Here is an 8,308-nt window from a genome sequence, read left to right as displayed (position 1 = left end):
AACTTAAGGGAATTTTGATGAACCTCCTCTCGTGTCTGCTGTAAATGAATCATTTGACTGATCCGCCGTTGCATAGGATCCTCCTCGCCACAAGCTTCTTGAAACAACTTGGCTACTGGAACACTAAGTGAAGTAGGAAACACTGCATCTACTCCATAAACCAGTTCAAAAGGTGACATACCAATTGACTTCTTTTGACTTACCCGATCAGCCCATAATGCATTTACTAACTTTTTGTGCCAGCTCTTCTTATTTATTTCCAGTAATTTCTTTATGATGTTCACTAGAGATTTGTTCGAAGATTCGGCCAGCCCATTACCTTGCGGATGGTAGGCGGTCAAATGCCCCAAGCTGATGTTATATTTATAGCAAAAATCAACCATTTTCTTCGATTTGAATGCTGCTGCATTATATGTAATCAACTTATGTGGACAGCCGAAACGTGACAATATGTTACTTTCAAGAAAAGAGATAATTACAGAATCCGTGGCTTGCCGGGTGGGAATGGCTTCAATCCACTTCGTGAAGTAATCTGTGGCGGTCAAGATCCATCGATGCTGCGTGGAAGATGCTGGGTGGATTTCGCCAATAAAATCCAAGCCCCATTGCTGAAATGGTGCGCTGATTTCAACGGGCTTGAGAGGCAACGGCTGTAATTTTTGCTTTCCTTGAAAAATTTGACATTCGTGACAGCTCTTTACCGCTTTATACACATCAGAAAATAAAGAAGGCCAATAGAAACCAGCTCTCAAAATCTTATTAGCTGTGGTCTTCCAAAACAAGTGACCCCCGCAGTCACCTTTATGAAAATCTTCTACTGCTGTCTTAGCTTCTTCTTCGACCAAACAGTTCAGCAATATGCCACCGAGATCTTTCCAATAAAGTGCTGATTTGATAATGCAAAATTTGGCAGCCTTTAGCTTCAATGTTCTAGCTTTGTTTCTAGGCATCCCAGGGGGTGAAGACAAATTTTGAAGCACATAAACTATATCATCATACCAAGGAGAAGACACAAAGATATCGGATACCTGTAGAACTGAATTTTCTTCATCTTCATCGGACAAGGCAGCAATCAAATTGATGTCAAGGACGTGGAGATTCGTTTCAGCCATCAACTTAGCAAGACCTTGACCTTTAATCAACTTGGTAGGCTTAATTTCCACATCATATTCTAATAGTGCAGCGATCCACTTACCCCTTCTTCCTTCCGGTTTCGTTTGTACTAAAACATCCTTAACAGCGGCATTGGGAACATATGCTAAAATATGAGAATTCAATATGTATACCTGGAAATCTTTCAAGGCTTTGATCAGCGCCAATGCTTGCTTCTCAATAATATTATAATTCAGCGCTCCGTCCCTTATGATACGGCTGAAAAAAGTGATGGGCCTCTCAACCCCATCTCTCTTTTGCATCAATACGGCTGCCAACGTATGCTCAGAAGCAAATGAAAATAAAATAAAATCCTGTGTATAATCTGGGCTGATCAAAGTTGGGGCTGAAGATAAGATTACCTTTATCAAATTAAAAGACTTTACCGCCTCTTCGGTCCATTTGAGCTCGCTGTCCTTCTTAAGCATGTTGGTTATCTCTCTAAGATGTTCGGCAAGATTGGGGATGAAGCGACGCAGAAAATTCAATTTGCCATTGAAAGAATGAATCTCTTTCTTGCTTTGGGGTTGCTCTAATTGCTGAATTGCTTCCACCCGTGCAGGATCTATACGAATGCCATCTTTAGAAATGATATGGCCCAACAGCTTGCCTTCGCTCATAGCAAAAAGACTCTTCTTCGGATTCAATGAGATACCATACTTTCTGCATTTTTGGAACACCTTAGTCAAATGAAACAAATGCTCTTCATCTGATTTAGAAAACACGGTCAGATCATCAAGATAAACAACCAAAAAGACATCCTTCTCATTTGCAAAGGCCATGTCCATTGCCCGCTGAAAAGTGGCACCCGCGTTCTTCAATCCAAACGGCATCTTGGCATAATGAAATGTACCCCACGGAGTAGTAAATGCTGTCTTGTCATGGTCATCTTCATGTACCAAAATCTGATTATACCCAGAATAACCATCAAGCAATGACATCCTTGATGCCCCCACTACTCGCTGCAATATATGGTCCATTTTGGGTAGCGGATAATTGTCCTTTAATGACACCTTGTTCAGATTTCTGAAGTCTATACACAATCGAATCTCGCCGGTCTTCTTTCTCACGGGCACCAAGTTGGAAATCCAATTAGAAAATCGGATTGGCACTATGATTCCAGACTTATACAACCTGTTGACTTCCTTCTCAATCAATGGCAGCAATTTAGGATTAATTATTCTCAACTTTTGTCGGAAAGGCTTTTGATTTGGCTTTATGGGAATGGTATGCTGAATGATACTTGTGGCATAAGTTTTCAAATCTGAATAGTCCCATGCAAAAACATTAGAAAACGAAGACAATAATCTGATATATTCTTTCTTTACCTTTGGCGGCAATGCTTTCGAGAGCTTCACCATCTTTGGATTTTCGGCTGTCCCAAGATTGACATCTTCAACACCTTCGTCCGTTGGCCTCAAAGTTGGCTTGCGGGCCACATCATCTTGGTCGAACAATTCTTCCAAAGGAATTAATCCTTTAGGAATGTAATTTTCCTTGAGCTGCAACACATCCATATGATTTACTCCTTCAGCTTCCGTATCTATTGAAATGTCTTCGAATTTACCCTCAATTTGCAGAAAATCTTTGATTTCTTCGTCATCTTGAAAAACTTGCCAACACCTTTGATTATCTGGGACTATAGGACGATGCTTCACATATATCTCAAACTTATTGATGGAATTCATGGGTATTTTCAGATTACTTGCTGCTTTTGCCAATGCATCCGCAATACCATTTTGAATCCGGGGCACACATGTCAAAGTATGTTCTGAAAACCGCTTTAAGATATCTAGGATAGCATTCCGATATGCTCGCATACGAGGATGTTTGGCCTGAAATTCACCTTTCACTTGCTTGATAACCAACTCGGAGTCGCCATATACCGCTATCTTCTTTGCCTTCAACTTCCGAAGAATTTTTAGACCAGCAATAAGAGCTTCGTATTCCGCCTCATTATTTGAACAATCAAATGCCAATTTATAAGAACATACCCGTACCTTGCTTGGAACTTGGTTTTGGACTGAAAATGGGCTTCGAATCCACACACCTATACCAGCACCATCGCTACCCACTGCGCCATCAAAATCCATGGTCCAAATACCATCCTCATCATCTTCTAAATGCTGAAAATCTGATGTTGATGCATGATCTGTTTGCTGCCCATTTGTTTCAGCAATTGGCCTTATGACAACAGACCTTTCTTCACTTTCCTTTCTCAAAACTTCTCTGCAATTTTCTGAAATGTCTGGTATATCTTCTACTTGAACTAACTGACTATCTACCTCATTGAAATTATCCACAAAAAAAACAAAAGATTCTAAATCTGTTTGTACATAATTTACAGGATGATTGACGGGCTTTTCCTTACTAGTGATCATGTATTTCATCTTTTGTTCCCGATATAACTTCCTCATTTGACCGAAAACTGGAATTGTAGCATAAGAAAAATCAAGCTGAAGTGTACCTTTGAGCTTGGCTCCCCATGATCTCGACAACAACATGCCAAACCGCGGAGGAATATCCACCACCACCACATCCATCAAAACATTCTTTGCTGGAATTTGATCTAGACTCACCACCAAGTCTTTGATCAAACCAATACATCTTACCCGGCTGGAATCAAACGAATACAAATCATGATACTTCCTTGTGATGTCAAGTCCCAGCTTCTCCATGATTGTTTTCGGCATCAAATTATGCGAGGCTCCCGAGTCAAACATGGCATTGTGCAACACAAACTCATGCAATCGCAAACTGATATAAAATGGAGGAACATCACTTTCAGGAGACTCACCATTTAAAGCTAGCCCAAAAATCAACTCCGGCTGATCATCTTGTACATTCACCGTGTCTAGCATTGGATCAAAATTCAACATCTTGGAGAGCTGGCCTCGGTAAGTGCTATTCTTCATGATTTCTGTCAAAGGAATGGGCACTTTCAACTTTGCAATCTCATTCTCCAAACTGAAAACTGAAACCTTCTCACCTTCTTTAGCCGGATTATCTCTTTTTTCATCTTTATCTTTTGGTGCATTTGATGGCTGATCCGTCTTAGCTGCTGGTGATGATTGACTTGTTGAAGGACCGACTATGTCTTTTCCTTTTGCGTATGAGGAAGCTAAATCATTCTTTGCTGATGTATCTTTCCTTTTCTGAATGGGATTTATGGGAATAGCTCGGTTTCTCAATTGTCTTTGCTGGCCTTGCTGGGATGATAAAGCATGCAAATACCCTCTTTGATACTCCTCGGATTCTTATTCAAGTATTGCATCGTTTGACAAAATATAATGCTCATCTTGGGGAATGATGGAATTACTCACCAACTCATCTTCTTCTGTAATATAAGTGGGCATGTCATCAGGAGTGAAGAAGTGATTTTCCTCTCCAACATTATCACCTTCATCCTTTGATTCTTGGCTAACAAAATTTTGCTGAAAAGGAGGTTTCATTTGCTGTTGAACTGCTGCCTCTTGTGCCTTTGTTTCACGCTGCTTGATCCTATATTGTTGCTGCTGTTGACCTCTGAAATTTGGATTACGAATCTGAGGCTCCGGCTTGTCAATAGTAACCTTTTCAAGTGCCCTCTTTATCTGTTCAACATCACGAAGTAGTTGATTTGAAGTGGATGCTTCCTCTTTGATTGTGACTCGCTTTTCTGCCTTCATCCTTGCTCTTTTGTCATTCAAATTCGCTTCAACACTAACAACAATTTTCTTCATATCCTCCAAGGTAGGTGGATCTCTATCTCTCAATGAGTAGGCCATCTTCGGATCAAAACCATCCGGGAACTTAAGCAGTGCTGATTTTCTAGACGGTCTCAAGTCATCGGGAATAGCATTATAAACTGTATTGAATCTGATTATGCAATCTTGAACTTACTCACCCGGATTACGCTTGAGATTGTTGTATTCGGCATTAATTTGAAGCGGATCCTTTCTGATTTCCCATCGATCTAAAAACTGATTCTGAAGTGCTTCCAAAGTGGCAATGCTGTTAGCTGTCAACCCTCTGAACCATTTTCTAACTTCTCCTGCAAATGTTTGCACGAACAACCGCATGGTAACATCCTCTTCATCTAACTCATATAGATCAAAGAAAGTGGTCATTTTGTCGATATGTTGCTGAGCAGTAATACTTTGTGGAGTGCCATCAAACATGGGAATTTTTCTTTGATAATCAGCTGGCATATCATGAAGATTTGCAGGCAAGGCAAGTGGGGCAAACCGAGCAGCCATTGCTCTAGGAGGGGGAGTAGGATGAGTATGAGGAGGAGGAGCTGTGATAGCAGGGACTATAATAAGAGGAGGTGCAGTTTGTGGAGTCGGGGGAGTCGGAGGGGTAGGAGGGGTATGAGGTGTAGAAGGAGAACCAACTGTGGATTCGGGATAGGTGATTATAGGCGAAACTGAAACATAAGGAGGATAAGATTCTTCGTGAGCCGTGATAGTGGATCCAATATGATCAGAGATATTCTCAACAAAGTCAGCAAGGGTAGTAGCTTGAATATGTGTCTGGAGATGTCTCAAGATGAAATTTTCGACCAATTTGTTATGTTTCTCAAATTCAATAGCAGCTGCAAAATCAGGGTCAAGAACTAGAGAATTGAGCGCACTTTTAGACTTGACTTTAAACAGAGACAACTCAAAGCTTTCGTCAAAATCTAAATATTCAAGATAATAAAAAATAGCTGGGCATGAATGAGATTTGAAAATGGGTCTAGGATCTGTAGCCAGCTTGTTTTTCTCAAAAGACTAGGAAAGAAAAACCATTCAGCCTGTGAAAAACTCTCAACCTATCATCCACGGCTCAGAGTTAACAATTATACTGGGATAAAGTGTCAATGAAGCGCTATGTTCACAAGCTCACGGAGATTGACTGAAGCAGCGTTTATCTACTAATGCTGATGTAAAACAAGAGCGTTTTCGAAGGCTACCTGGCATAACTTCAGGCTCCGTCTAAGACTTATGAAATAACACGTCAATGAGCAAACGATTAGTTTGTCCTCCCCAGTATGGTCGCCAGTATGTTCACGCTTGAAATTTCACCTCAGGCTGAGAAAGGTAAACCTCAAGGCAACATCAAACCATTTAGCCTCGTAGCTAGCCCTACGGGGCAGGAGAAGGCTCTCTCTGGTCTATCTCGGTAAAATATTCAATAGATGAGATGACCAATAAGGTAACACTGATATTAGGCTAGTAAACTGATCAAAAGGGTTGATTTGGGGTTTTTTGGGTTTTTGGTGGCAAATTGAGGAGAGGGCAATTTTGGGTGCGGGGATTGGACACAGTTTCTGCAGGGGGTTCCTTGGGGCGAGGTAGGAGACAATGTTGATGCCTTTAACTGAGGTGGATGGTCAGGAATGAAAGATGAAGAGCTAAAGAGAGCAAACAATAACTTTGAATTCTCTTTAGACAGAAGAAAACATTGAAATTAAACAAACTTAAAAGCAGAGCATGGCAAGCATGAATTCTTACTTTAACACTTCATTTGTTTAATGTGCAGAAGTAAAAGAAAGGAAATGAATCACATAACAAGCTTACAAGTACATTGAGAAACACACCATCAACACATGAGTCCACAAGAATCCCAAAGAGGACTGCAAAACCCTGGTCTTCCTTAGCCAAAAATTGCAGAGATACAGTGAATAATACAATGATAGCTTATCCCTCAAGAGTCCAACCATGAAAATGAGCAAGAAGGTACATAATATAGATGATCTAACCTCTTTCCCTGCCTCCATGGGTCGAGCTCACTATCCTAGGAGCTGTTTCAACCACTTCTAAACTAAGCACTACAAACTAGGCAGTCAAAACAACTTGCCTCTATAAACTTGGAAACCAATTCATTCATTTAATATTTACCCTTTTCATGAATGAATCTTCTAGAAATGTTACATAAGAGTAAAAGTGTCTAAAAAGTACAATAATTACATTAAATAGGATCACAATTCATCCCAAAAGTTAAACTGAGTCAAATCTGCGTTTTCTGAGCTGTACAGTGCATTTTTGAAAAAATCTGCCTGACAGGTCGCGCGCCTTTGGAGCCATCTTTGGGGCACTTGCAGGTGGAAAAATTGAGCAAAAATAGGCTTGTTGGAAAGGTATGTGAGTCTACTTTCCAACCCAACTGGAATTTTTGAATTTGGAGTTCATTTTCCCTATCAAAAATCAAATCTCCCAAGACTGCTTTCTGCAATTCAAAAAAGTGGCAGAAAGTCATTTTTTGCTAGTTTTTTGACTTTCTTGAGGCCCAAAACTTCACCAAATCTCAAGTCCATCCATGAGCATGTGTAAATTTGCATGAAAAATCTAGAAATGCTGAGTTTTGGTCAAAAGGAGTTGCCATGATGAAGGGTCGCGCGGGGGGTGAGACCCGTTAATGGGAAAAACCTGCAAATTGCCAAAAAATGCCAAAATTCACCCAAAATTCTCAAAATTTCTTGGGATTTGTGTTGTGGCTAGGCTATTTAGTGCCTTTATCCTTGAGTGAAGCCTCAGCCAAGATATGGAGGGGATTGGGCCTCTTTCTCCGTTTTAGTGCCTCGGTCAACCGCCTTTGAAACATCTTCATCTTTGCTTTGCACACATGCATTCTTGCCCAGTAATGGTTTTTCATGTTCCTCAGCAATTTTTTCTCTTGGTTGGCCTTAGCCAACAGCCTTTCCAAGTGTGCATTTACCCGGATGAGCATGGACTCTCGGTCAGCAGGCAATGGATCACCGGGTCTTCTTCGGTTCAAGATTCGGTCACTACGAATCCTCCACAGCTCATCAAGTGCTTTCTCATCCTCCAACTGTTTGTTGCACTGCTCCAGGTATGTGATGGTCCATTGTGCACCCTCTAATCTCCTCTGCAAGGCATCATTTTCAGCTCTTAGATGCTGAATGACCTCCTTTGCCTCTTGGCTTGGAGAAATGGCCTCAAGATCAACAAGCTCAATATCAAGGAATTTAGACTTCTGTGATCCATAACATTGTTTAGATAATCTTCGACAAAATCACATCACCAATCTTTTGTCGACGCGTTTCGAACCAACCAGTGTGGTTCATCGTCAGGACAAGTTGAAGAACCAATCCGGCTAAGCTGATTAAATAGAGTGTGCAGAGATTCCAACGGCTATATTTCAATGGCTAATTTTGACCCAAGGATCCTAG

This window comes from Pinus tabuliformis, chromosome 7 (genome assembly GCF_031772625.1).
Source record: "Pinus tabuliformis cultivar Carrire ecotype Pingquan chromosome 7, CPIR1, whole genome shotgun sequence".
Classification (NCBI taxonomy): domain Eukaryota; kingdom Viridiplantae; phylum Streptophyta; class Pinopsida; order Pinales; family Pinaceae; genus Pinus; species Pinus tabuliformis.
Note: the sequence above shows the minus strand (reverse complement) of the source record.